Source organism: Cryptotermes secundus, unplaced genomic scaffold (assembly GCF_002891405.2).
Source record: "Cryptotermes secundus unplaced genomic scaffold, Csec_1.0 scaffold1048, whole genome shotgun sequence".
Classification (NCBI taxonomy): domain Eukaryota; kingdom Metazoa; phylum Arthropoda; class Insecta; order Blattodea; family Kalotermitidae; genus Cryptotermes; species Cryptotermes secundus.
In genome coordinates this window covers 38-10,522 of record NW_019727415.1, presented here as the reverse complement: position 1 = coordinate 10,522, position 10,485 = coordinate 38, and the positions used below count along the sequence as shown (strand labels likewise).

At 42.2% G+C, this 10,485-nt stretch overlaps 1 long non-coding RNA gene across 1 annotated transcript; it reads right to left on the bottom strand.

Annotated features, from left to right (window-relative positions):
- Positions 1–5,099: 5,099 nt before the first annotated feature.
- Positions 5,100–10,093, bottom strand: LOC111864771. Its single transcript, XR_002842853.1, has 3 exons — positions 9,918–10,093; positions 5,284–5,441; positions 5,100–5,140 (listed from the first exon to the last, which is right to left on the bottom strand). It is a non-coding gene; the product is annotated as an uncharacterized LOC111864771 (long non-coding RNA).
- Positions 10,094–10,485: the final 392 nt, after the last annotated feature.

The following is a 10,485-nucleotide window of genomic DNA, read 5'->3' as shown; positions in this document are numbered from 1 at the left end:
CATCTACGTGTAGGTCTTGCAGCTGTCTACTGAGCTCATAGCGCTGCCTCCCAATGCCGTTCGCATTAAATTCTATGACTTTGAGGGGCCTATGAAATCTAGTGTCCATTTTGTTTCATTAAGTTTAGAACGATTTTAGTTATGGCCATTATTTTGTCTTCCTCGGACACTGCACCATTGACCTCTGTCATAATTTGCTCTACTACAGTCACTACTCTCAACAAATTGTCGAGAGACTGACTGTTTACGTTAGAAGCCTGAACTGACTGACCTGTGTGTTGTTCCAGCACAGGGATAGGGACGCACGGTTTCGTGGCTGCTGGTGCAACTGCCACTGGTGTTTGTCGAGTCTGAGACCGCTGCTCCTGTGATGTGTTGCCTCGGAGAGCCGCCGCGAAGGAGACTCCAGGGGTGACTATGTTTGATGAGAACACCCTTCCTGTTGTGGTTTTGGGTGCTCTCTGCAATTTCTTCTTCTGAGGTTCCTCCTTCGCGTGACTGCAGCCGCGGTAGTTAGCGGGATGCGGATTCTCCCCATCCTTCAACCCACAGTTACAGCACGCTGGAGTGGAGGCAGCGTTCTGTTTCTCAGGGCACTCTCTGTGCAGGTGGCCACCCCCTCACCACATGCAACGGGGAGGTTGCTTACAATTAGCCCAGACGTGGCCAAATTGTTGCGTAAGACCACTCTGTGCTCTATAAGCCTCGACCCGGATGGAAATATGGCAAAGGTTTTGTACTTTGAATATTTCTTGGGATTTTGCCGTCCTGGGTAAGGTTATAAGGAAGAGGGGAAGGTTTCTGGATATCCTTCCTTCTGAAGGCGACCCTCGGGTGGTTGTCATCTGCTTGACGCTGACCACGTTAAATCCCAGGGTCACCAATCCATCAGAAATATCTTCCGCCGGGGTGTTGTGGGGGAGGTGACGGATTACAGCCTTAATGGGTTTTTCTGACTTGGGAAATAAGGTAATATAGGAAAGTTTGTTGTTGGACAGATAGGACTTGACGGCTTCGAAATCCGCCATGCTTTTAGTGATGACTCTGGTCCCGCTTTTGGTATTACGGAACTCAAAGTCACCTCTGACCACATTTTTAAGTCGCTTTTCCAAGTGAATGAGGTTCACTGTGGTCGTTAGAATTATTGGGGGTGGCCTGCCTGCTCTACCTGATGATTCCACCTCCAGAGTAGTGGCTCCCTCCTCCAGCGCAGTGGCTCCGTCACCAGCAGTGTCGGTGTCCATTGTTGTCACCCTGAGAGGAGCAAAGTAGTTACGGGTGGGCACCTCTTTGGTCTGGGTGTTGCCTGTGGCAGCCGCTGCCTTCTTTGAAATCTGGGCGGACTCGGTTGTGCTCTGCCGTTTCCGCCTTCGGACCTCTTTGAAGTCTTCTTCTTGGGAGGGCTTCGTCTGGGTTTTTGTTGTCTCCGATGTTCTGGCTTTCACTAGGGACTTCAGATCGTTCAGTGTAACTGTGTAGCTCCGTACAGAGCACTGAACAAAATCTTGCCCTTGAGAGCCTTGCGGCATTTACTATTGCCGCCCACTCAACACTTTCCCCAGTTGTGGCGCGTGTGGAGCTGGCCACATACTCAATGTCACAAATGATTTTGAACAGTCTCCTGTAATGTTCATCTGCTGCAGGATATTGCTTCACGTTTTACTTATACTCTTCCTGTAGTGAGGCTCTTTTTTTCTGCCCAGAATGCATGATAGCCAGGCACCGAGTCGCCCGCCGTGTCTGGCACGGCACGGCACGGCACGGCACGGCACGAAACACAAGCCTCAAGCAAAATCTGAGAATTTTTACAACAAACAAACAAGGACTGAAATTTCAGAGCTACCAGCAAATAACTCCTTTATACTGATCGAACACCACCAATATTCGAACAGACAATCAGTCGATGAACCTCCGAATATAAATCCCACTTGTCTATCCAATCACAACTTTCCAGCCGCACAGTACACCATATCAATCTTAAACTCCTTGAGCGTGAATCAGTCCTGTCCTGTCCTGTCCTGTCCTGCCCTGTCAAACAGGCAATCTCGAATCCACCACTCTGATGACCTAAACCGAATGCCTAATCGATCCTTAACCGATCGAATAATCAATCCCTTCAATCAATCAAATGTATCTCTCTAACCTCATACCAATCTCTAGCTAACGATCAAACGGACCAAATCACCAGGAAGATCGCTCCAATCCAACTCTCATATACTTTTTGGAATCTGATAATGTAACCGATCCGACTGCTCCTTTTTATACACTGCTCGGTGGGCGGAGCGAAACTTGAAATTGAGGAGGAACGATTTGCAGGGCGCTGATTGGCTAGCGCGCGTGATGATGTAGATGCGGGGTTAGCGGCGAGCGCATTATAAACGCGAACGTTTGGAGCAATTTGATTGGTTAGTGCGCGTGATGGTGAAAATTGATGTGAAGAGTGTGCGTTGCAGAAAATGCGTGATAATGTCTACGGCTGCTGTGTTCTTGGGCATCGAAAAAGCCTTCGATACCACGTGGCCCTCAGGCTTGCTGTTTAAATTATCAAAATTGGAGTTCTCGAAAAGTTTGACCAAACTTATTGGGTCCTTTCCCTCTAAACGTAAATTCTCGGTCTCGGTCGAAGGCGAACTGTCAACGCCAAGGAAAATGCAAGCAGGGGTGCCACAAGGTTCGGTCCTTTGCCCTACTCTTTTCAACTTGTATATTAATGATGCCCCCCAAACAAATGGTGTTCACCTGGCCCTCTTTGCGGATGACACCTGTCTATATGCGACAGATCGCAAGGAGGGTTTTATCATTAGAACACTCCAGCGCGGTCTCAGCTCAATGGAGACCTGGTGTGAGCGCTGGAATATAAAAATTAATGAAGATAAGACTCGGGGGGTCTACTTCTCTCGTGGTCGTCGACCGCCTGAGTCTTGTCTTACTCTAAATGGAAGAAATATTCCATTTGTAAATAGTGCAAAATATCTAGGTGTAATCTTCGATAAGAGAGTGACTTGGAGATTACACATAGAAATGATCGAAGCCAAGGCCTTCAGAATATTCATTAGAATGTATTCCCTATTCAAAAATGAGCGATTGAGCGCTAACATTAAACTAACCCTCCATAAAGCTCTTATTAGATCCGTAATGACTTATGCTAGTCCCGCCTGGGAGTTTGCCGCAGACACCCATCTAGTGAAATTGCAGCGCCTGCACAACAAGGTTCTCCGCACGATTGGCAATTTTCCGAGGCGTACACCGGTCCGTGATTTACACATGGCATTCAAAATCCCGTACGTAAATGACTTTATAACAAAATTATGCAGGCAACAAGCAGAAGTCATACAATATCATGATAATGAGAATGTTCGCAACATCGGACAAGACGAAGCCCGCCACATAAAGTATAAGAGGCTTTAACTTGGCGGCGGTCAGGCATACGACCGATCAAATGACTAGACTGTCGTGGTGGCGAATAATACTAGAAATAGGCCATGACCTGCTGTACTGGGCCTGGATTGACAGAGGCCTTGTATATATTGTACATAGAAATAAGAATTAAGTGTGGATTTGTAAATGTATGTAAATACAAACAATGGACTTACTAATACAGACTGACTGACAAAGGACAGACCCAACCTCTCGTCAGAGAGGGCGCCCCACATAGACAAGACAGTAACTTTCACTCAAAAACAAATAGTTGGTCATGAGCCCTAGCAGGGGCTCGACACCAAGACAGACAGACTGACTGTCAGTTGCAATGTGACTTTGACTTTGACATTGCCTCGGCTTTAGCAGGAGTTGAATGTTGTCTGTTAGACCGGCGAAGCTGCGTGTTAGAATGTGGGAGGTTCCCACACTAGATACTACTAGTGTCATAATATAAAGAAGAATGGATCAGGGTAAGAAACACAGTGTCTGTGACTTCACAGTTTGTCATGAGCTTGAACCCATAAACTGCATGGCTTTTAGCCCGCAAGCAAACTATACTGACTGAACATCCGCCGTTTGTCGGCGAAGTTAGTAGTGGATATGTAGCCAGGAACTCTGACCATTAGGCCACAAACGCAGCCAGCCTGAACCCATGCAAAGATTTTTTGTGCTGGTCTTTGTCTTGGGTAATTATACAGTTTTAAATTACTGGCTAATTTTCTATTCTGCATATTCAAGGAGTACTACCACATTTTCAAAAGATCAACTCTGTTGCTGCCATTCATATGTCATATTTATCATACATCGATAACATTGTTAATTTTCAACATATATGTGACTGCTACCGTAAGGATCAGAAGGATGTAGTCGAGATATAAAATCATATATTAAGAATAATTAATCACTAGACAAAATGCATACTTCACGATTGATGTGTATAATTTGTTATGTATATTACAGCATCATACATACAGAATGATCATAAAATCACGAGCACAACGAAAAGTGGAATTACAGAACTGCACATTGCGTGACATAATAATTTCTCACTTTAAATTCCATCATTTTGTGTATGCCACATAGTGTGCAGATTACCAGATGTTGTAGTAAAGTGATTGCCATTTTGCATTTTGACATAAAGACATAAATGTATACTTGTGCACTGTTCAGTTCAGAAAATATGATGAATCAGTAATTCCAGATTTCATGGCAATGTGAGTAAATCAAAGGATTTATTTATTGGGGAATGGAGTGTGAGAAATATTTTGATTACACGTCATGAAATGGTCTACATTTTCAAGAGTATGTGATATAAATTCTAGCCATCCACTTCCCAAATTCACAAATGAACACAGGCCATGTAACTTATCTCTGATTCTGCAAGTAACTTTTGATATTTGCACTACTATGTTAATAAGGTAAAAAAAAGTAAAGGTAATCTTGTAATAGCCTGTAATCGCACATAAGTTTGTGAGAAGTCGAGTTTCCCATATCTTTTAGACAGTCGGCTCACAGATATTGGTAAAGCTGTCAGTCTCAGGTGCCCGGCGCCTTTTATTCCCAGGAAGATTTCTGGTACTACTTTCTCTTAGAGACTGAGTCGACCCTAGGTTCATAGTGCGGCTGCAAGGATTAGGCCAATTGAAAAAATCCGATTACCTCATCAGGAATCGAACCCGTGAACTTCCAGTTTGTAGCACAGTGCCTCAACCAACTACGCCTGTGGGAATTAATAGACAAATACGCTATATTCCTTTAGAAAATCTCCATAAGAACAGAGATGCACAAAATCATCATTCACACATTATAAAACATATATATGTGTGTGTCCAAATGTGCTTACATAAATCTGAGGCATCTCACCTGCATAGAAGGCAACATTTTGTTTATAACTTATTTCTGTATTGTCTACAGGATAATTCCTGAGAGTGGAACTTGGTCACTTGCTAAAACTGGTTGTTCTGGTGAAACATGGGAACTTCCCAAGAATTCATTAGCAGTATTCCTGGTGGTATGTTCACCTGCAAAGCAAAGAGTATATATGACACCTTGATCAGATGTGGCGGTCATAGCCACACTTTTAGGATCCAACAAGAAGTAACAAAAGGAAACAAGGGCTCACGAATTGGTTCTACAGAGAAATGCTATAGACTTCCTAAGCTTTAGCACAGCTACTTTGCCAAATATAACACTTGGGACAGCTGCACACCGACCCACTGCAACAGCATCAGGGATCTTATCCACGATGGCAGCATTCCTCTCTGCCACGAATACCAGAAGAACTGGTGCACAATACCTGCAGAACAAAGCAGCTGTGCTTTGCTTGCTGTTATGCTGCCTCCATGGCCAAACAGATTAGTGCAGACATTCNTTAACACCACATATACACGGTGCCAAATCCCAGAAGACTGCTTTCTTCATAGTCACCGCCGTGAAAGCCTCAAATCTTACATTCCAGAAATATTCTTCAAATTTGAACTGCTCTTAAATATTTCGTGAATGTAATTTTTATTTGCGAATGTCACTTCCAAATCATCTTCATTATTCGGCAGTGGTTGATGACGTGTCTTCGTGAAGCTGGAGGATATCAAACATAATTATATTTCTTTATACGGTTCTTGGGTAGTCATGTATGGAGACAGCAATGGCCATTTCTGCAACTGCCCCAAAAGTAAGCTAAAAATGGAAAATAATTTTTGAGATAACCTATTAACAACACGATTCAACATACTGAATGTGAAATGATGTAAGAATATCGATTTGTTGCCCAGCAATGAAAGATATGTACATTCCCTTCCATACAATGTTTCAGAGAAATTTCAGAGAAGAAAATGGAAGTTTTGATTGTATTTATTATATGCCTACTGTACTTCCTAATCTGCATGGCTGAGATTTACCGTAAGTAACGAGCTTCCACGTGTTAATGAACAGATATGGGGTTTGGGCTGATTACTGGATTTAATGAACAAGCATTACTTGTAACTACAAATGATTATAATGATCTCACCAATTAACATACTCTACAAATAAGTACAGCATGCACTAGATATTCTCAGTTTGTAATAGTCTTCACTGGTCATTAGCAGATTACATCAGTCAGATTCACATTGCGACCGATGGTCATTTGGTCAGCCCATCTTTGTGTCTATTACCCTCTGGAGCCCATGACCAGATCGTAGTTACTGTTAGACAGTTAGCGGCCTCCGTAGTCTACAGGTAACGTTCCCACCTCATGACTCGTGGTACGCGGGTTCAAACCCGGCGGAGGTCGTGGAATTTTTAAGGGCGGAAAAATTCAGGGAATAAGTCCTCCGGGAGGGACTTTAAGCCGTGGGTCCCGTGTCGTAGCTTTACGTCACGTAAAAGAACTTCATATCTCCAAAGGAGGTCACTGAGCCAAATTCAAGGACGTTTCCCGCCCAACAGTAGTCTCTAACGCCTCTGATAGATTGGGGGAAGCATTATAAATACCGCCAAGCTAGTAGAGGCCGAACTCGCTGGCTCGGTCGGGACTGATGGTACGCACCTATATCGGTAGGGTATAGAGACTGGTAGAATATCATAGAGGGAAGCACAATGGACCAATACTGGTCTAAGTGCATGGGGAAACCCACCCTTTCCAATAACTAACTAACTAACTACTGTTAGACAGTTACGATTTGATTTTGTCNCACTGGTCGCTATGCAACGCGAGTAAACAGCGGTTGCTTGGCAGGGCGGGTAAACAGTGGTTGCGAGAGATGACGGTAATAACAGCAGTACACAGCGTTGCTAGCACGACGGCGGCAGACAACAGTGGTGCCTATTACGTGGCTGTTTTCTGTGTTGTCCGGAACGAGGCTAGATATGGAGCAGCGAAGGCTATTCACAGTTAGTTCCGAGCAAGCCTACAAGTTAGTTCTTCAGTCAGCAGTGAACGAGTGAATGTGTGATAATCAGTGACAGTTTGTGATAACAGAATTAATTGGGAGTGTGTGACACAGTGACACTTGTATAGCTCCTGTACTGTGAAAATGTGTAGACTACTGATAATAGAGTGATTTGATTTGCGTATAGGGATATATATTGTGAAACCCCACAATAATTTAGAATTAATTGTAGCCGAGATTTGTAGGTTGTTGAATAAACCAATTAACAATCTGTACGGATTGGAGGAATTGTTTTGGAAGAGACTGTGGACCTGTCATCTGACAGATTACTGATGATGATCTATATTATCACCCAGTAGAATCACATCATCGGCGTAGACCAACAGCTGATGTGTCCCGTTTAGTTGCAGTCCCACCTGGCTTCACTGGACCTTCCTAATTGCATATTCTAAGGCAAAGTTGAAAAGGAGTGGCGATAAAGCATCTCCTTGTTTTAGACCATTCTGGATAGGAAATTTATCAGACAAGTGTTTACCTACACGGACTTTACTATACGTTTCATTTAAACACATTTTAATCAACCTAACTAGTTTCATGGGTATCCCAAATATAACAAAATTGTACAGGAAGCAAGCAGAGGTCACACAAAATCATGAGAATGTATTGTTCGTGGTATATAACAAGGTGAAGCCAGGCATAGAAAATATAAGAGGCTTGAACTTGGAGGTGGCCAAGCTTACAACCGTTCAAGTGACTAAGCTGCCATGATAGCATAATATACGTGTATGTACGACAGGCATGATCCACTCTGCAAAGCTTGTACTGACAGAGGACTTGTGTGTAGTGTAAAAGGAAGTACTTTCAATAACATGCCCTTAAGTGCGAAATGTACACTTGACAAAAGGCCAAGCACATTCAACAGAGACAAACCCATCGTCTCGTCAGAGAGCATGTTAAAGGAGGACTCTTGCCGCAAGAGTTTAGTTGAAGAAAAAAATCTCTTCTCCTAAGTCTCAAAGGACTTGACGCCAAGGTGAACTGATTCTCGGTAAACTGCCAGTCGTAAAGTAAATCTGACTTTGAGTCTGATTTTTCGTATGTATATGATTATATAATTTAATTGTGCGGGCAACAAGCAGAAGTCATAGCAAATCATGAGAATGAACATGTCTGTGGTATAGGACAAGGCAAGTTTTTCTTTGTTATTAAAGTATCCATCAGTAATGCAACAAAAATTCATTAAAGATATATAAAAGACATCTAAAATACAAAATACTTTAAAATTATTTTAGTTCTACATATGTTTGCGACATGTTTCGGCCTCATATGGGCCATCATCAGGCTTCTATGCACGTCATCGTTAGTTGTTATGTCTCATAAGCAGAATACTGTCTTGTACTTTCTTTATGGCTATATCAGTTTTGTGTGCTGTGTTAGCCTTGTATATGTGTTATTTTAGTGCGTTCTTCCTGTAAATTAAAGGCAAGGCNCCCGCAACTGTGTGATAATTAATTGTAGCCGTTATCTGTAGATTGTTAAATAAACCAATTAACCATCTCTACGGCGTCTTCGGTAACGCGAAACACGTTACAATACGTAAGATTGTCATCATCTGCTTTGCAAAGTAGACTGATAGAGGACTTACATATTGTGCAAAAGGGAGAATTTTCAATAACATGCTACATGTGCGATACATACATTTGATGAAGAGCCAAGCATATTCATAGGAAAACCCTATCTTCTCCTCAGAGAGGATGTTACATAACGACTATGACCGGAAGGGTTCAGCAGAAAAAAATATCTCTGATCGTAGTTCTCAAGGGACTTGACGCCAAGTCGATATAATTGGCAGTAAGGCGCCAGTAGTAACTTGTGACTTTTTTCTTTTTGGCATGAGCTGTAAGTGAGCAGTTGTAGTTCGTGGTTCACCGTGAGAAATCTCCGCTGTTAGCAGCCGTAACCTAGCTACGTCCAATGAGGACTAAAACAAACTGAGCAGACTTAGTGTGTACCGTTGTTATTTGCAGTGTGTGTAAATTAGTGTTAGAGTTGTTTATGGTTAATCAATTACCAATCTCAATCCCATGCCTAGTTACCAACACATGAGACTGTTATCAGTATTTTCCTTCTTTAAAATTTCCTATATTTGAAATTGTCATTCAATATTACAAGTCCAGAGCTGTGTGTGCATGTGTGTGTGTGTATATATATGCTTTAATTCTCATTCTCTTCAGAAAAATTTTATATGTGTTGTAAATCCTTTCCAAGATCACTTCGCTCTTGCACATGTCAAGCTGTGAATTGATTTCACCGCCAGCCTAACAGCTTGCAATCTCTTCCTTTGCTAGTTCATTCAAGTTCAGTTCTAGCTACAAAATCTTTTATTCCCCAACTCAAGTTCCCAAACAATGAGAGTAAAATTTTGCATCTGTTGTCACGTGTGATTCATAACCCACAGCTACAATATCCACTTTCACCAGTGAGACTAATCAGTAGATGAATGCACACTGCTTATACTGTAATTCTAGGCTTCAACACAAAGTATCCACAGTTGCTAGCATTCATAATTTGATATTAAATATGGGTTAGAATAGTCCGTGGCATAGCACAGGTGGTTAGTCAGCTCACCCATTGCATCACACTGTTCCATCCCAGATGTCTTGTCACATACGTGATGGAGAAAGTGGCACTGAGGTGACCTGAGCTTGCCTTGCATTTCTAAAAGGAACAAATTGATATTAAGGTAACAAGTCAGATATTTGGAGTGTGAATGTGCATCTATGTAACATTGTCATGTTTTATTTTTTTTTCAGTCCTGATATGGCTACTGTGTACTATCAAGGTAAGTTTCAGAGAAGCAACAATTTATGTGTAACCTGCTGTTAGCCTGTAAAGTGCTGCTTAACAAGCAGTTATACAGTTATATCGAAATGATGGATTGAAATGTTTTCTGAGAGAGAGAGAGAGAGATATTCATTCAGATTTCCTCAACAAGATTTTGAATATAATAAACTGCCATATATTCAGAGAGGTAATTTTCAGAAACTCAATTACGTAATCAGTAGGCGAGTTGAAATTAGAATCAAAACTCATATGACTCTTGTGCTGATATTTGTTTCAGGAAAGGTGTTGTCCTCTGGGTGTGGTGGTCTTTGTGACCATTATAGCTATATATTTCCTTTACTATTTAATGGTA